The sequence below is a fragment of the Tursiops truncatus genome, chromosome 10 (assembly GCF_011762595.2).
Source record: "Tursiops truncatus isolate mTurTru1 chromosome 10, mTurTru1.mat.Y, whole genome shotgun sequence".
Taxonomy (NCBI): Eukaryota; Metazoa; Chordata; class Mammalia; order Artiodactyla; family Delphinidae; genus Tursiops; species Tursiops truncatus.
In genome coordinates, this window is record NC_047043.1 from 6,442,214 (window position 1) to 6,459,682 (window position 17,469).

At 33.5% G+C, this 17,469-nt stretch overlaps 2 long non-coding RNA genes across 4 annotated transcripts in view; one reads left to right on the forward strand and one right to left on the reverse strand.

The window, feature by feature from the left end:
- The window catches only part of LOC141279686 (uncharacterized), a 168,796-nt gene that overhangs the window by 106,680 nt on the left and 44,647 nt on the right, over window positions 1–17,469 (reverse strand). For both annotated transcript variants that reach the window (XR_012334328.1, XR_012334327.1), the window contains one exon: window positions 13,100–13,269. This is a non-coding gene — a long non-coding RNA (uncharacterized lncRNA). The remainder of the gene's footprint in view (window positions 1–13,099; window positions 13,270–17,469) is intronic.
- Window positions 17,036–17,469, forward strand: part of LOC141279685 (uncharacterized) — a 29,408-nt gene continuing 28,974 nt past the window's right edge. For both annotated transcript variants that reach the window (XR_012334326.1, XR_012334325.1), the window contains exon 1: window positions 17,036–17,210. This is a non-coding gene — a long non-coding RNA (uncharacterized lncRNA). The remainder of the gene's footprint in view (window positions 17,211–17,469) is intronic.

The following is a 17,469-nucleotide window of genomic DNA, read 5'->3' on the forward strand; positions in this document are numbered from 1 at the left end:
AAGACACTGGTGCCCTGCACAGCACATTAGCATCGATGACAACCACTTAACACGTAATCTATCCTCACACTGCAGGGCTCTGAGCCGTGCACACCAGGAAAACAGAGTCGTGGGGTCCCTGTTGTGTTATTTACCCCTGCTTTGAGCTGTTAAGTCCACCACAGCCATTTAGTAAATTATCAGTTTTCCTATTGGCCCTAAATCGTGCCTAATTAAAAATCTGACCTCCACAAGCCAGTCCTCTTCCTAAAGAGACAGAACATAAACAGGAAAAATCAGCTAATTGCTACAAAAACCGCTTTTGTGGCACTGTAATTGGACCTCAGTGAAACAAATGAACCCACTGGGGATTCCTTAATGAATGTTTAACTGCGAACGGTAGTCGGGCACTTAAGCAGCTAGGCTGATGGTCCCTAATGAAATCAAATAAAATCAAATAAAAGAATCTGGCATTTTTACTAACCAGATTTCTTGGCACTATGACATGAAGGATAATATATTTCCGAGTAAATAAATATAGGAAAAGTTATAAATGGAGTGGTGAAAACTGACTTGAAACTGCTCAGATTACACTTAGGAAAATAAAACCCATGGAAAAAACCTCAACAGAGTGACACATGCTGTTTAATTTCACACATGGATTTCCCTGTCATGGAAGTCACTTGAGAGAACTACTGAATTTGAGTTGGACTACTTTCTTATTGAAACTTATGAAAAGTGCAATTTCTTTTCTTTACCTTCCTTTAAAAAATTTTTTTTAGGTCAAAGAATATTTTTAAATTGACAAACGTTAACATCACAGTTTACAGTGCTGTCCACATGCTCCCTCAGGGAGTCAATGACAATTCTAATTTGGGATTCCCATGCCTAATAGACGACAAATGAACTCTAATGACAGTGAAATAGCTCTATAATTTACAGTTACTTTCCGATTCTATGAATATTAAAGGGAACCTTCATAAATCGTTATTATTATAAAGCGTTTAATGATGTGTACCCACCAGGTGTGGCTAGGACTGCTAATACTAATAGTTGTGTGCTTCCCACCTTCCTTGGCAACCTGTTATTTTTAGCCCCCTTTGCATCTAGGTAGGTAGGGGTCATACGATGACTTCTAAGCCATGGACTTTGAGAAGGAGGTCCTCTAGACCTGGCCCATAATCATCCCCAAGACCTCCCATGTGAGCTTGGTCTCTCACTGCTCCTTGGTGGATGGGTGTAGAAGGGTAAACAGAGGATCTCAAATCTCTAAACTTGCAATATTACAGCACCGGCATTATCTGGGAACCCATTAGAAATGAAAATCCTCAGACCCCAGCCCAAACCTACTGAATCAGAAACCCAGGGAGGTGGTCTGATGATCCGCTTTAGCCAGCCCTGCAGGTGATTCTGATGCACTTTAGAGTTTAAGCAGCATGGCTCTTGGAGATAGTAGTTGGAAGGACTGAGCGAGTGTACAAGTGAGAAAACAATCCTTTCCCACCCTAAGCAAGACATAATTAAACTATGCTAAATGCTGAACATTTGGGGTTGGCTATTATAGAAGTTAGCATATGTGCCCTCACTAATTTACAAGTAAAGAAATCTTTTGCATAAAATGTGCACCCTGTTAGTTTCAGCCTCCTTTGCATCTAGGCAGGGGGTCACGTGGAAACTCCTAACCAATGGAATGTGGGAAGAAATGACCTATGCTACGTCTAGGTCTGGCCCATAAAACATCCCTGAGATCTTCTACGTGGGCTTTATCTTCACTGTTGCTGATTGGATGGATGTAGAAGACGATGCAATACTGGGAGATAAGTATTTTTAGTACCTACATCTTGAAAATGAAGAAGCTGATGTCCAAGTTGAGTCATTTAGCTGAAATTACATTACTGCTTTGTTCTAGATCAGACGGTAAACCCACATATATAATATAGAGTTGGTGTCCTCATGAAAGATTTTATCATTGAATTTTCAACATGTGACTTTATATATTTTTTCTTTATAAATATCAATTTTTTCCTTTACACATTTACTTCATTAAATATTTAGTAGTAATAAAGCCCTTTATATATAATTTTGGATGCTTCCACACCATTATTTCTACTCTTTCATGTCAACAATAAAATTTTATTGACACTTGCTGTTTGCTAAACACTATCCAGAAAATAACTCTTTCCACATCTAGCTATAAACCACATTTATTTTACTGAAGTTAAGTAGGCTCTGAATGATCTGAAGAGAGCTTTGTCCCAGTAATAACTTGGGAAAATATTTTACAAATGCTTATATGATTTTGCAAATAGTATTTAAAGTTGGGTGTTATGGAAAAAATCTAGGATAAGTCAACAGACGTGTGTGTGTGTGTGTGTGTGTGTGTTCTGGTTGTGCCACAACCTAACTGTGCAAACTTTAACAAGTCATTTTGGAACCTAGCTCTCAACATCCTTAAATGAAAAATTAGGGATTGTGCTAATTGAACCCTAAAATCTCTTCCACCCCTATAATTCTAATGCAAAAATCCTAAATTGAGAATCCAGGTAGGATCAGTGAGATTGCGTTCAGTGGTTCAGTGTCTCCCCCTCTCTTTGGAAAAGAAAACAAAACTATTCTGTTACTTTGGGATGCTGAGAATGATATAAAAGACCTTGGTCAAGTCCAGAATAGTAATCCTGAGGTCTTTGCTGTTACAAATTGCATTACATGGAGACAGTAAATGTTCCAATTGTTTTAAACATGGTCAGCCATTCAGTATCATTGAATGGCCTCATGATGTGAAGGATGACCACTTGGAATTATGCAACGTGGCAAAATCCTGCAAACGAGATCATTTAGCATCATTATGATTAAACCCTAAGTCACAAGTTCAAGCTGCAGCTCTCCCAAAAGGGGCAAATTGCTTAAACATCTTCCAAATAAGTGTATTAATAATACACCTCACTTGTTGAGTATATTGTCACATACTTGTTGTTGGGCTCATATGAGGTAGTGTAGGCTGTTTATTAACTGTAATATCGTACTTGTACATTTGTGCCTAAGACATTTTCATTTTCCCTTCAAAATCTTAAATTCAGGTTAAAAAAAAAGAAGTCTGCAATGGCAGTAGACTCTGATTCAGATTAATTATAGAGATCTACTGGAATTGGTAACCCAAGTTACTAAATTAATTTAAAACCCACAGTTTATTATTTTCTGAGTGTGTCTAGTACTTGAAATAACTGCTAGCAAGTTGTTTTCAAGTAGAGATCCTTTGGGACTACTTAAATAAATAGTTAGGATTCATTTGAAATTAGCAGCCCTCATTTGTATACAAACAAAATAATGTGTTAAAGCCTTTAAAAACTGTTCAGTGGTATGAATTTAAATTCTGGGCCCTAAGGAACAGTATGTACACCTGTAATTCATGAAGCCTAGCTGTTTACCTGTAGCTCGGAGCCTCAAACTCATTTTTAGTCCAGGAAAATGTATCTTCCAGGGTTTTAGAACCCAAAGCACTTTATCTCAGTTTCTTGGTGTCTTGGTTTTCAGTTTCAGACTTTTTTCCTGATTTGCTATCATCGTATGTAAGGTAAGGGTGGAGTCTGGGGGCTTTGACAAAAGAAGAGCAAGCGAGACCTCAATACAGAGGAGATGTAAGCGGAAGCAGCTGACCTTCCCACCCACACACGCCCCATCCTCCCGTCCAGCCCTCACACCTCCCACCTCTCACTGACTTTGTAAATTTCTGAGCTCCTAATCTTCATCATATCCCACATTCTTGGGGGTTGAGAATTTGTGGTTGAAATTGGGATTTAAAATAGAATCTGGCTAGCAGCTCTTTCATCCATTCAATTAATTCATATTTATCAAATTTAGATTATTGCTGTTAGTAGTGCAGTGCTATTTAAGGTGCTTTCACTGAATTCGAAAGTGACAGCTACTGAGGAATGTTTAATGAATTGTGCTAAGGACTACAGTAGGAATAATCATAGATTACCACGGTAACAAATAAGGACTTCTTAATTTGATAAAGGGAAATTCAAAAATATTGCCTGGAGGAGGTTATGGTAAGACCTAAGCAAAGATTTGAAAGACATTTAAGAGTTATTTGGGTAAATGTAACGGTGGACAGAGGTTTTTCCAGTATATTCAGAATCTCAGAGGCAAGAGAAATTATGCCTGCATGTATTCAGTGAGGCTAGAGCCCCTCCTGTTTTTACGTAAAAAGCATGGTAAAGACAGAGAAAAGCTTTCGTTTTTGGACGCGCGTACCACTTCTTGAGATGGGTAGAAAATTATTGCCCAACCCACTCCATTTTTGCATGTGGTAATAGAGAAATATTGTTAGAAACCTTTAAAAGGAGTAGTTCTTAAGGTGGCAAGATTATCCCCTGGGAGTTTTAATCTCTGTAATTGAAATATTGACCAAATGAGTATTTCGAGATAACAGGAGTTCTGGTCTCAGTATGTGAAGGTGATTGCAGGTTATTTGTCATTTGTTTCTTCAGCCACTGACTCAGAGTCCCAGGGTCCCTGATAGTGGTTTCAAAAGGTCTCAGGCTAATCCACAATGTTGAACTAAAACCTGATACTTTTACTAGGAATTATTCACAGCGATCATACCTCTAGTGGAAGATCTGTGAAAGATTCAATCAACCACCATGAATCTGCAATAAACCCAAGGAAAACACACATGTGGAATGTATGGCACATAATGTGTTTATATATTGATAGTTTTTTTTTGTCATGCAAGGATACATCTTGGAAAGAAAAAAATTTAGAGTAATGAAAACTGTAGAAAAGGGATCAGCATTTTAAAGTCTCAAAGAACAAGCAAATGTGAAAAGGATTCACTGTACCAACCAGAAAAAAATTTTGAAGTTTTCTTCAAAATGTCTTTAAAAAAATACCTGGAGCAGACAGTGCTAGAGACAGAACAGAGTAAGTTATAAAGAGAGGTGGCATGGGCTCACACAGGAAGAGCCATATGGACATATGGAAAGGGAGCCAGAATTGCAATGGTAGAACCAAGATATGCATTGGAAGTGGCAGAGAAAAGAAATGACTAGAGAAAAACAAATACTATTAGATACAAATCTAAGAAAATCTCCTTAATGAAAAAAAAAAGGGCAAATATTAAAGTGATGAGGCCAACTATATCAGTTTTGCAAGACACACACTCACCTAAAAATAGGAAATAAAGATCAACAGGGCTAAAAATGTCAGGTGAAAATTGAAAGATTCACCATGTTTATTTACATACATTGGGCAGATATTATGTCAAACAAATGTTGAATTATAAGATTAAAGAGCAAATTCTGAAGTTTTTAATTTAGGAAAAAGAAAACAAACAAAAAAGCTCCCATCCTGTAAAAAGCAACAAACAGACTGGAATTATAATTCTTTTGTACAACTATGAATGCTAAAAAATAATAAATTATTTCAGAAGTTTGAGGAAAAGAGACAATGCCCTAACAATTTTAAGTCCAGAAATGATTTATTTCATGGTTTTAAAAATGTCATAAAGAAATACTTCAGCACACAGGGAGCTAGAAACTATTCCACATACATATTATTTTGAAAATAAAAAATGTAATTTGAACAAAGATATCAGCTAATCAAGAAATAAAGATAATTTAGATTCTCAGAAATTCTAGAGTTTCCTCTTAAAGGACCAATGGAAAGCAACTAGGTAATTAAAACTTAACTCTAATAATTTTAAGTGGGAGTGTCCAAAATAAATCTCAAGAAGAAGATACATAATTATTAAATAAGTCATTCACAGAAATTCATATACTGTTAACAAAGATAAGGTAGAGGAAAGATAAGATTGAAATATGCTAAATTTAATTTCTTTAATAACATTAAGGGAAAAATCACAAATTTAAACAGTATAAAGCAAAGAATATTAGAAAATACAAGAAGTTATAGGAGACTATCACATATCTACTTGAGCCTTCAAGAAATCAAGTAAACAAGGAAATAAAGTACTTTGGAATATCACAATAGATATATATATACTTATATTCAAATCTATCTACCTATGTCTATCTTCTATCTAGCTACTTTTAGCTATAACTCATTTTGTTTAGTAATTAACATCATGTCCTGTAGCAAGTATTTGTTAAATAAATAAATAAATAAATATTTTATCTACTAGGAAATAACCATTTTAAAAGACAATACTATACTAAAGGAGAAATAAAAATCTCTGTAAATTCTGAAAGAAGAAAATTTATGAGCTATAATGGCTGATAGTAATTCATCAAAATTATAATCACTATTTATAAACAAAAAATTTAAAAATGCTATCTATGAAAGCTAATGAGATAAGACCAAAACTACCTTCACAGAGAAACTTAGAGTTTTATTATTTAAATGTAATGAGAAAATTAGAAAAAGAACCACAAAACCAGCTATGAGCTAATAAAAGTAACAAATATAAAAAATACTAATTAAAGAAATGGAAAACAGAAATAGGTAGAGCTAACATACATAAGAGAAAATGCTTTCAAATAAATTGTAGAAATGAACTCTCTTCTTAATGCCTTTACAAAGAAGGGAATAAACAATTTCAAAATAAGAAACAAAAACCCATTTGTTTACATGTCTTTTCATATGAATGAATCTTTCTATTGGGTGTATAATTATAAATGGGATTTCTGAGTATGGGTATGAATAAAACAGGCAAATTATAATGACTGAAGTCAGTATAGTGTTCATCTACGAAGAAGAGGGAGAGAGTAATGGTTAGCACTGGCATGAAGGGACCTGATAAGGTGCAGATAGTATTCTATTCTGTGACCTAGTGGGAACTTCATGCTTATGTTCACTTTTGACGATTCTTTGAGGCATGCATTTGCTATTTGTGCTTTTGTTCATATGTACATTATACTTCAATTCAAAATTATAAGAAAAATAAAAGAAAGTATACCAGATATAGAATATAGAAAAAATTTTAAGAATATTATATTTATTATTATGTTAGTATATTTGAAATCTTAGTAGCACAGATACTTAAGAAAATATGACAGTAAAACTGACACTAAAAGTTGAATATCTTAACATATAAAACAATGAATAAAGTATCACAAATAATTTTATCCATAATCTTGTCAGAATAATAAACTATGCATTGTTAAATATTTTAGAGAATTATAAGAAATTGAATGCTGCCTAATTCATAGCTACATAAGCCTGACACATATTGCAAAGATAAAGTCAATGTTCCAGAATGATTATAGAAGTAAACATGCTAATAAAATACTGCCAAATCAGTTATACAGTACTCAGAAAGCACAATAAACTGAGGTGTAAAATTTTTATTCATACAACTATCATTTTAATGTAAAGGCAAAATAGTATTTTCACACTAATAGGAATTTAGAAACTTTACCACCCACAGATCTCTGAGGGTTTACTAGAATATATTCTCAGGAAGAAGGAAAGCAATCCAGGAGAAAAATAAGAAGATAGAAGATGCAATAGTGAATAATAATTAGTGGAATACCTACTTTTAAAATTATCTATTTTTTAATGATAATCTAGAACTATAATTTCTGATTTGGGACAAGAAGACAAGGAAATGAGAAAAGAAAAAAATAAGAAAAGGACAGTAAAAGCATGCTGAAATTTTTAATTTTGGGAATGATGTAGATACTAACTCAAGGTATTGGAAGATAAAAGTTTAAACACTTATATATAACCCTGAAAAAAAAGATACACCATATATGTTTCAAACCAATATGGAAAAATTGAAATCAGACAAAATCAATCAAGCCAGAGTGGGTGAGAATGAGAGGTGAGAGGAGGAGGGAAGAGAAACCAAAATAACTCAAATATCTAAAAGAATAGTAATCACAATGAATGTATACAGATAAAACTCAGCAATTAAAATATAGAGACATAGACGGAAGTGAAAATACTCTTGTAAGAGCTATAACTAAAACAAAGTGACACAATATGAAATAAAGGTATGAGAAAGCTGTATCGGTGAAATAAAAAATCAAAGGAACATTGGTACAGCAATATTAAAGTGACAAAATCAGAACTTTTTAAAAAATCGAAAGAAACTGGAGTATGCTAAAAATGTTCTCTAAAAGGTATCCAGGACTTAATCCCTGAATCCTGTGAATGTTATTTTATATAGTGAAATAGACTTTGCAGTGTGATTAAGTTAATGATCTTGAGATGGGGAGATTATCCTAGATTAACCAGGTGAGCCATAAATGCCATCAGGAACGTATTTATAAGAGACATGTAGAGGGGATTTTAACACAGACAGAAAAGGAGGAGGCAAGGGGGAAATAGAAGCAGAGATTGGAGTGATTCAGCCACAAGCCAAGGACTACTGGCAGCCACCAGAAGCTGCAAGGAAAGTATTCTCTTCTAGAGCCCCTGAAGGGAGTGTGGCCCTGTCAACACCTTGATTTGACCCAGTGATACTGATTTTGGACTTCTGAGCTCCAGAACTGTGAGAGAATAAATTGTTGTCTTAAGCCACCAAATGTGTGCTAATTTGTTACAGTAGCTACAGGAAAACAATACAGAAACCAATGAAAATCTTTCTTCTCATAAAAGGAAAAATGTGGCCCCAAACTACATCAATACAGGAATTAAAATAAATCAAACAACATAGCCTCAAAACTATATAAAGTAAAAATTAACAAAAATACAGGAGAAAATTGCAAAGGTCATAATCAAAATGATAAATTTTAGTACTTCTCTTTCAGAAAGTCAAGTGAACTTAAATGAGATATACTTTAAAAATTCAATTATCATGTTGAAAAAGCCTGTTCTAATAGATCTATGTAGACTCTTATATCCAGAAAAAAAATCATCCTTTTCAACTACACATGGAGTCATTTACAAAAATTGTCATGTGACTGGCCACAAAGGAAGTGTCAATCAGACTTATATTATGTAGATCCCCCTTCTGGTCATAATACAATTCATTCAGAAACTAATTTCAAAAAGGTAGTTGAAATATAACCCTATATTTTAAAACTAAAAACATCATTCTAAAGAATTTATACAATTAAGAATAAAACTTGCATACATTATAGAATTTTTCAGACTGAATGACAGGAAAAGCATATAACTCAAAACTTGTGGGAGACAAGCAAAAAAGCACTTATATGAGAATTTGTGTCCTTAATGCATTTAATTAAAAAAACAAAGAAAGACAACATTATTATGCTAGCATCTATACCAAGAAACCGTAAAAAGAGCACAAATTAATAAATTAATTCAAATAAGTTGAAATAATATTAAAGTAAAATAATAATTAAAGAAGAAACATAAAACATATACTAAAACTTATCAAGAACACAAAAGATAAATCTTTGAAAGAACTTAAAACAGACAAATTGGGAACACTGATCAAGGAAAACATGGTTGAAATAAATATATTAAGATGAAAATAAAATTAGCTATAATTACAATTGAGAGTGAAAATATATATAATACTATGGAGAACTTAATGCCATTGTATTTGAAAGCAAAAATTAAATGACGATTTTCTAGAAAAATAAAATGTCTCAAAATGATAAAAGAAGAAAAACTGAATATCCAAGTATATTTAAGGAATGAAAATGACTATTGAAAAATACCCTACCCATAAACTCTTAAAAGTGACCAGATGATTTTACAGAGGAACTGTACAATGTTTTCAAGCCACAGACAATCCCTAATTCAGACTATTTGAGAATATAGACTAAATAAATAAATCTATATGCCTCATTTTATAAGATCAATGGAAATTCTAGAGGTGATTTCAAATAATAAAATGTGAGCTAATAGAAATTATACCAGGAAAGTTAAAATGGTTCAACTTACAACCACAGCAATGGTTAAAAAGACAGCAAACCAACAGTAATAGTTGCAGTAGATGGAGAAAATAAATAAAAAGCATAAAATGCAATACCTGTTCATAAAAATATCCTCCCAATAAAGTGAAACAGAGAGAGACCTTTCATCATCTGAATAAAATGTATTCAGTAAACATCAGTAGGTATCATTTTTCTTAATGACAGAATTTGAGAAATATCTATATTAAAGGCAAGCACAATACGAATCCCTCCTATCATTGATCATTCTACTAGAGATCTTAGCCAGTGAAACTAAAAAAGAAAAAAAGAAATAAAAGTATAATGAATGGAAAGGAAAATGAAAAATTGTTATTTTTGACAGACATTTCTACGTAGGGAACCCCCCCACACACAAATCAATGATAAGTATAGAATCTGTATGAGTTCATCAAGATGCTAGATATAAGCTCAACCTACAAAAATCAACAGCATTAAGAAAGTGTAATAAATGGAAGTGGTTTTGTTACCTCACTGGTTTTTTGGATACTAATGGGATTACCAAACAGTGCCAACATAGAACACTCCTTAATTGTTTTTGTTGTTATTGTTATTTTGGGGGATCTGGAAAACAGTCAAAAATTCACTCTTAAAGGACAGAACTGAGGAAATTTAAATGAATTTATTTTTTAAGTGATTGATTTATGAAATTCGACTTCATTCTTAAGAGTTATGTTTGGAAAGATAACAATAAGTGCCACTAAAATTTCATCGCATTTTCCTTCCTTACTAGAACTCAATAATTGTTTGTAACTATAACGTTCATTTCACGCAGCTGGAGAAAAGTTTACATTGTGGTCAGCTGAATACCATGACTGCCTTCAGAGCAGTAAATAGCAGTTCATTTTTGGATGCCTCTTTGATCTATTTTAGAGGCTGAACTAATGACATACAGATCTGGCCTTTCCGCCTTAGCAATGGTCCTTCAAATATCTCTGATTTTCTGTGATTAAAATCATCAAAGACTATTGTCTGCAATATTTTAAAGTGCAGAAATATCAACTCATGGAAAATCAAGTGCATTTAATGTGGTGTGTTCTTAAAATGCCCTAGTAATGACTTTCAAAGATACTTTCCTGATGTATAACTTTTGTTATCAGTAAACAATGACTACACAGTGAAAATACCGAGATGATTATATGCTGTCCAAATAAGCAGATGTTGTTCTATAGTTATCGAGGGCTCTTTTCACGGTCATATTAATTTATAAGATAAAATGTAAGATTAGTTTTAGCAGTTTTCACTTATAAGTACATGGTCTTTATAAAATCTTTGTGACTATCTCAAGTTGTACAACATAGATTTTATGCAAGATAGGCAAAATATCTAAATGAAACTTACTGGCACATCATTTATAATTTAAAAATTATAATTATGAACTATTTTCTAACAACAATACTAGATAATAAAACTCTTTTAAATAAATAGTTTTATTGTTAGTAACTCAATCAGAAAAGATAGTATGGGGAAAGCAAGAGCCTTGTCTCTTTGTAATTGCTGTTTCCCATCTCACACTCAGTCTCTCAGGGTTCCAAGGGAACTCTGCAAAATTCTAGAACCCTAAGTGGGAAGCCATTGATCTTAATGACTAATGATTATAAGTTTAATCTCTCTCTCTCTCTCTCTCTCTCTGGGTGTGTGTGTGTTTTTCTAGGTAGATAGGGAGACAGATAATAGACAGAGGTATGTTTCACAGAATTTTTGAAAAATCCTGTCCATTGTACTATATTCCATATTTACACACACACACACACACACACACACACACACACACATTATTTCAGATTTGACTCTTGTGTATGATTTTTCTCTTACTATAACACATTACCACAAACTTAGAAACTTATAATCACAGACACATTTATCACCTCAGGAGTCTAGGCATGGTTTAGAGGAGTCTACTGCAAGGCTTCAATCAAAGTGCTGGCCAGGGCTGAGTTCTCATCTCACAGCTTGACTGGGGAAAGGGTTTGCTTCCACTCTCACTCAGGCTGATGTAAGAGGAATTTATTTCCTTGTGACTATAAGTCTGAGGGACCTCGCCTCTTGCTGGCCGGAAGCTTGAAACTTCCCTTAGTGATTAGTGTCAAGCATTGGCTTCTTGACACGTGAGCCTCCTAACACTGGCCACTAACTTCTTCAAATCCAGCAAGAGAAACAGTCTCAAGAACCAATCTGCTAGCAAGATGGAGTCTTATAAGGCAATCATAGGAGGGACATCCTATCACCTTTGCTGTATTTTATTTTTACATGTCACAGGTCCTGCCTACATTTAAGGGGGTGAGGGATTACACAAAGGAACGGACACCAGAAGGTGGGATCATGAGGCCCTCCTTAGAGTCTGTCCACCAAATTGTTTGAAATAAGAAAATGAAATACTTGTTTCCATTTGAACCTGGCTGTCTAGGTGTTAGTCAGCAAACAACTCTAGTACTTCACGTCCAAATTGAGCAAAGCATGTAACGTCATTCTCAAAGAGATGGGTACATATATTTTTTATCGCAGAATGAATTGGCAAGTCATACATCAATGAATGAGAATGTATAATCCTATTACACAGAAAAAAAATCATTGGAGTAAACAAGCCAATGTACTATGGTTCATATATATATGCCTAGTTCATAAGGAAGTTTGATAGCAGTTTCTCTGTAAGTAAATAATTGATATGGAACTCATTTTCTAAATATAAATTATACATAGCATCTTTATTTTTTTATTTTGTATTTAAGTTTTTAAATACTTTATCCTAATAGCTATCTTAGAGTTTACTAAAATATTTTGAGCTGCATCCTGAACAATATTTTTATGCAAATTATTTCATAATTTATCTATAGCCTACTTTTTAACATTTATTTTTATTGAGACATAATTGACATGCGCATTTTGTAAGCTTGATGTGTACAAAGTGTTGGTTTGCTCTATTTATATATTGCACTATAATTACCACTGTAATGGTAACTCACACCTCTATGATGTCATTACCTTTTTCGTGGTGGGAACAATTAAGATCTAGTCTCTTAGCAACTTTGAAGTTTATAGTATAAACTTGTTTGTACAATATAGACTTGTCTATAATCACTATGCTGTGCATTAGATCTCCAGGACTTATTTATCTAATGGTTGCAAGTTTGTATCCTTAAACAGCATTTCCCCAATTTCCCCACCTCCTAGCCCCTGGCAGCCATCATTCTACTCTCTGTTTTTGCAGGTTAGGCTTTTTTAGGTTCCACATATAAGTGATACCATAAAGTATTTGTCTTTCACTGACTTACCTCACTAAGCATAAGCCTTCAAGGTCCACCCATGTTGATAAAAATGGCAGGATTTCCTTCTTTCTCATGGCTTGATAATACTTCATTATATATGTACATCATGTCTTCTTCATCCATTCATCTGTTGATGGGCACAGGTTGTTTTCCTATCTTGGCTCTTGCGAATAATGCTGCAATAAACATGGGACTGCTTATATCTCTTCAATATCCTGTTTTCATTTCCTTTGGATATATATCCAGAAGTGGAATTGCTGGATAACAATTCTTAAGAAGTTTAGCCTTCTTAACATTGTATTCCTTCACCCACATTTCTTGATATACAAGTATAAAATCCTGAAAGTACTATATTTATACTTGCCTTTAACTTTGTTTAACTATAGTATCTTAGGATATTTCAAAATGACACATATATATGAATAATTTGCTTACTATGTTATCAATCATGTATACAACAAACTATCTATATAATAGAATTTTCCAGACTATGGAATAACTACTAACTACAACAATATTTTGGGTTTCCTGTTTCATGTGCATGTTTTCAACCACTTCCCCGATACATAAAGACCCTTTCTCTTTGATAACCTCTTTGCAACCATTCAGCGAATGTAGCCATAGAGTCTTCCTGGTGAGGTTTAGTCTATAAGCCTAAAATAAGGTAATGTCTAGTTTTCAAGAAGTAGTCTAAAATAGAAACAAATTTTTTTACTTTAAAAGTAGCCATAATTTTTATTATTCTAAAAGAAATTTAAATGCAAAATAGATTAATAATAGTTAGGCTTTATATTAAAGATGAGACATAAAATTTTTAAAAAATATGTTTACAGATAAATAGTCTTAGCCTAATCCTTTATTAATTCCAAAATTGCTTAGACTGCATCTTTCAAAAATCATCCTTTAACTTCACCTTAGCAGCAAACATCTTTTGGAATTGTTACTGACTCTAGGATTTCAGGTCAAATAGGTTTCTACATTTTCCATGAGAGATAACATGTTTAACATGCTTTGACTCTGAGAGCTAATGAAAGGGATGGTACTAGGTGACTTTCCAGAGTTATCAGTTACAATATCAATGGACTATTCTTTGGGCCCCTTGCCTTCCCGTGCTATGTTCCTAACTGGCTTAGAAACAAAAAACAAAAGGTATGTCTGTGTGAGTTGAAGAAACAAGAGGAGTGCTATCTCTATGGGTTAATCATCTTATCTTACATATGTTATAAACATAGATGATTTCTTAATTAATTTACTGTCTAAAAAACACACTTGTTTTTGTTGTATGACAAAAAACCAAATTTTATACAAAAATAAACAAAAAATATATATACAAATTATATACAAAAAATATACAAATTATACAATACATAATATTGTATAAATATACGAAATATACAATTATCGCATAATTTTTTTAAACAGAGAAAAATTAACCCACATCCCACCTCCAGTTATAACTAATCTGTTTTGCTGTGTAGCCATAATAAAGCGTCTTTATTATTGTCTGCTGACATTATTTATCCTTTCTCTCAAGAAAATAAATGGTGCATTTATTTTCTTGAGAGAAATTAACCCAATATGAGTGTGCTGGTTTTCCTGTTTTTCTTGTCAACCCAAGATATTTTACATATTAAAATATTTCAAAAAGTATTTAGTATTGTTTTTATTTGCATTTCTACTTTTGCAAGTAAGGATGAACATACTCTCCTGTTTGTTATTTCCTTTTGTGGCAATATCATTTAATGTAATTTGACGGATTTTGTTTGATATTGAATTAAAAATTGATTTATTAGAACTTTAAAAAATACGTTGACCTTCAGCTTAATATATAAATAAATATTCAGCTATTGTTTCTTGAGAAACATTTTCTCTTTTCTTTCTCTTTTCTCCTTCTGAATTTCCCATGACACATATATCTGACTATCTGATATTATCCAAGCAGGCCCCTGAGTTATTCTGGTTTTTTTTCTTCTTTTTTTCACTCTGGGTAATGTTTATTTTTCTATCTTAAGTTCACTTACTCTTTTCTTTGTCATATCCATTTCGTTAAGTTAATCCAGTAAATTTTTTCAGAATTTTATTTCTTATTACTAATATTTTCATTTGGTTCTTTATTGTTGCTTCTATTTCTCTGCTGAGACCTCTTACTACTGAGATTTGCATGCATGGAAGACATGTTTTATTTTACATCTTTGAGGATACTTTTTTTTTCTTTCATTGAATGAAAGAGTCTTTAAATTCTATAGTGCTTTACAATTTTCAAAAGTTTCACACACATGATTTCATATAATCCTATAACCCTTTTTTGCCCCTCCCCCCTTACCCTTACCCTTGTATTGCCCCTCTCCCCTTCCCCTTTGTTCTCCATATAAGTCTGCTTCTTTTTTGTTGCATTCACTAGTTTGTTGTATTTTTTTAGATTCCACATATAAGTGGAATTTGTCTTTCTCTCTCTGATTTATTTCACTTAGCATAATGCCCTCCAAGTTCATCCATGTTGCTGCTAATGGCAAAATTTCATTCATTTTTATGGCTAAGTAATATTCCGTTATATATGTATATATATGTGTGTGTGTGTGTGTGTGTGTGTGTGTCTGTCACATCTTCTTTATTCATTCATCTGTTGATGGACACTTAGGTTGCTTCCATACCTTGGCAATTGTAAATAATGCTGCTATGAACACTGGGGTGTATCTTTTCAACTTACTGTTTTCATTTCTTTTGGATACATACCCAGAAGTGGAATTGCTGAGTCATATGGTAGTTCTATTTTTAGTTTTTTGAGAAACATCCATACTGGTTTTTAGTAGCTGCTTTTAAGTTTTTGTTGCAACATCTGGTTTATCTTGGGTTGGACTCAAATGATTTTCTTATCTCTTTGGAATGTATTCTATTTTCTTAGTTCTTCACATGTTGGGTAATTTTTTTTTAAATATCTTTATTGGAGTATAATTACTTTACAATGTTGTATTAGTTTCTGCTGTACAACAAAGTGAATCAGCTGTATGTATACATATATCCCTGTATCCCCTCCCTCTTGAGTCTCACTCCCACCCTCCCTATCCCACCCCTCTAGGTCGTCACAAAGCACCGAGCTGATCTCCCTGTGCTATGCGGCGGCTTCCCACTACCTATCTAGTTTACATTTGGTAGTGTATATATGTCCATGCTACTCTCTCACTTTGTGGTAATTTTGAATTGTATCATACACATTAATGCTAAATTAAGAGAATACTGGATTCTGTTATTTTTCTGTGATAAGTATTTTTTTCCTTTTGTCTTAGCAAATACTTTTTTGTTTTTTATTGGAGTATTGTTGATTTACAATGTTGTGTTAATTTCTGCTGTACAGTGAAGTGATTAAGTTATACATACGTATATATTCTTTTTGTATTCTTTTCCATTATGGTTTATCACAGGATATTGAATATAGTTCCCTGTGCTCTACAGTAGGACCTTGTTTTTTATCCATTCCATATATAATAGTAGCAAGTAGCTTTTATGTCTGAGATTAAACTGCTTTAGCAATCCTTCCTCCGACTCTTTTCCTATTAGGATTCCTCACGCTCTTCAGCATTCACGTTTCTTGGCTTCTCTTTTCTTGTTTATCAGACCAGGAAGAATAGAATATTCACATGTATGCTCTTGCCTTTGCTGTGTGTTCTCTGTTCCTAGCCTCAAGGAAAAACTGCAAAGAGAGAAACTAAGCTCCACATCAGTGCACCTCCAAGCAAGTTTCCACTCCACCAAAATCTGCCTGCTTATGTTAAGTATTCAGGATAGCAACCTTCAGAACAGGAACACAGATCATAGTTCAAACATTTTTTTCTTTGTTTAAAGTGCTGTGATTCTGTTCTATGCGTGCATAGTTCAGATATGAGTCAGCAATGTGAGTAAGACAGAGTCTGGGGATTCTGGCTCCAGCTCTTTCCCTTCTGGTGTTTCCCCCACACTCTTCAATGTTCATAGTATCCAGGTTTCATTGTTCTGCTTCCCCGGCCAGAAGGATTTTGGGATTTCCCATGTGCATTCCCTGCCACTGCTGTTTGCCCAAAGGACTAGCATAGCTCCTCAAAGATGGTAATTATTTGTACCACCTTCTGCCTTCCTCCTCCTGGTAAGCATAGGTTTTCTGCCAGAATATATCTGCTCTCTTCACTGTCTGTTAGTCCAGGTTTTATAGTTATTGTCTGCAAGGGGGTTGGGGGAGGTTCATGCAGTAGGGTCTAAGTCCCACATGCCCGGATGTGAAAAAATTCTAGTGGATTTCAATGGATTCTACTTACTATTCTTCTGAATTCTGTTTTTTGGGTTTTTTTGCTGTTATTTCTTTGATAATTTTCTTTCTCCATTTTTAAATTCTCTATTTCTGGACT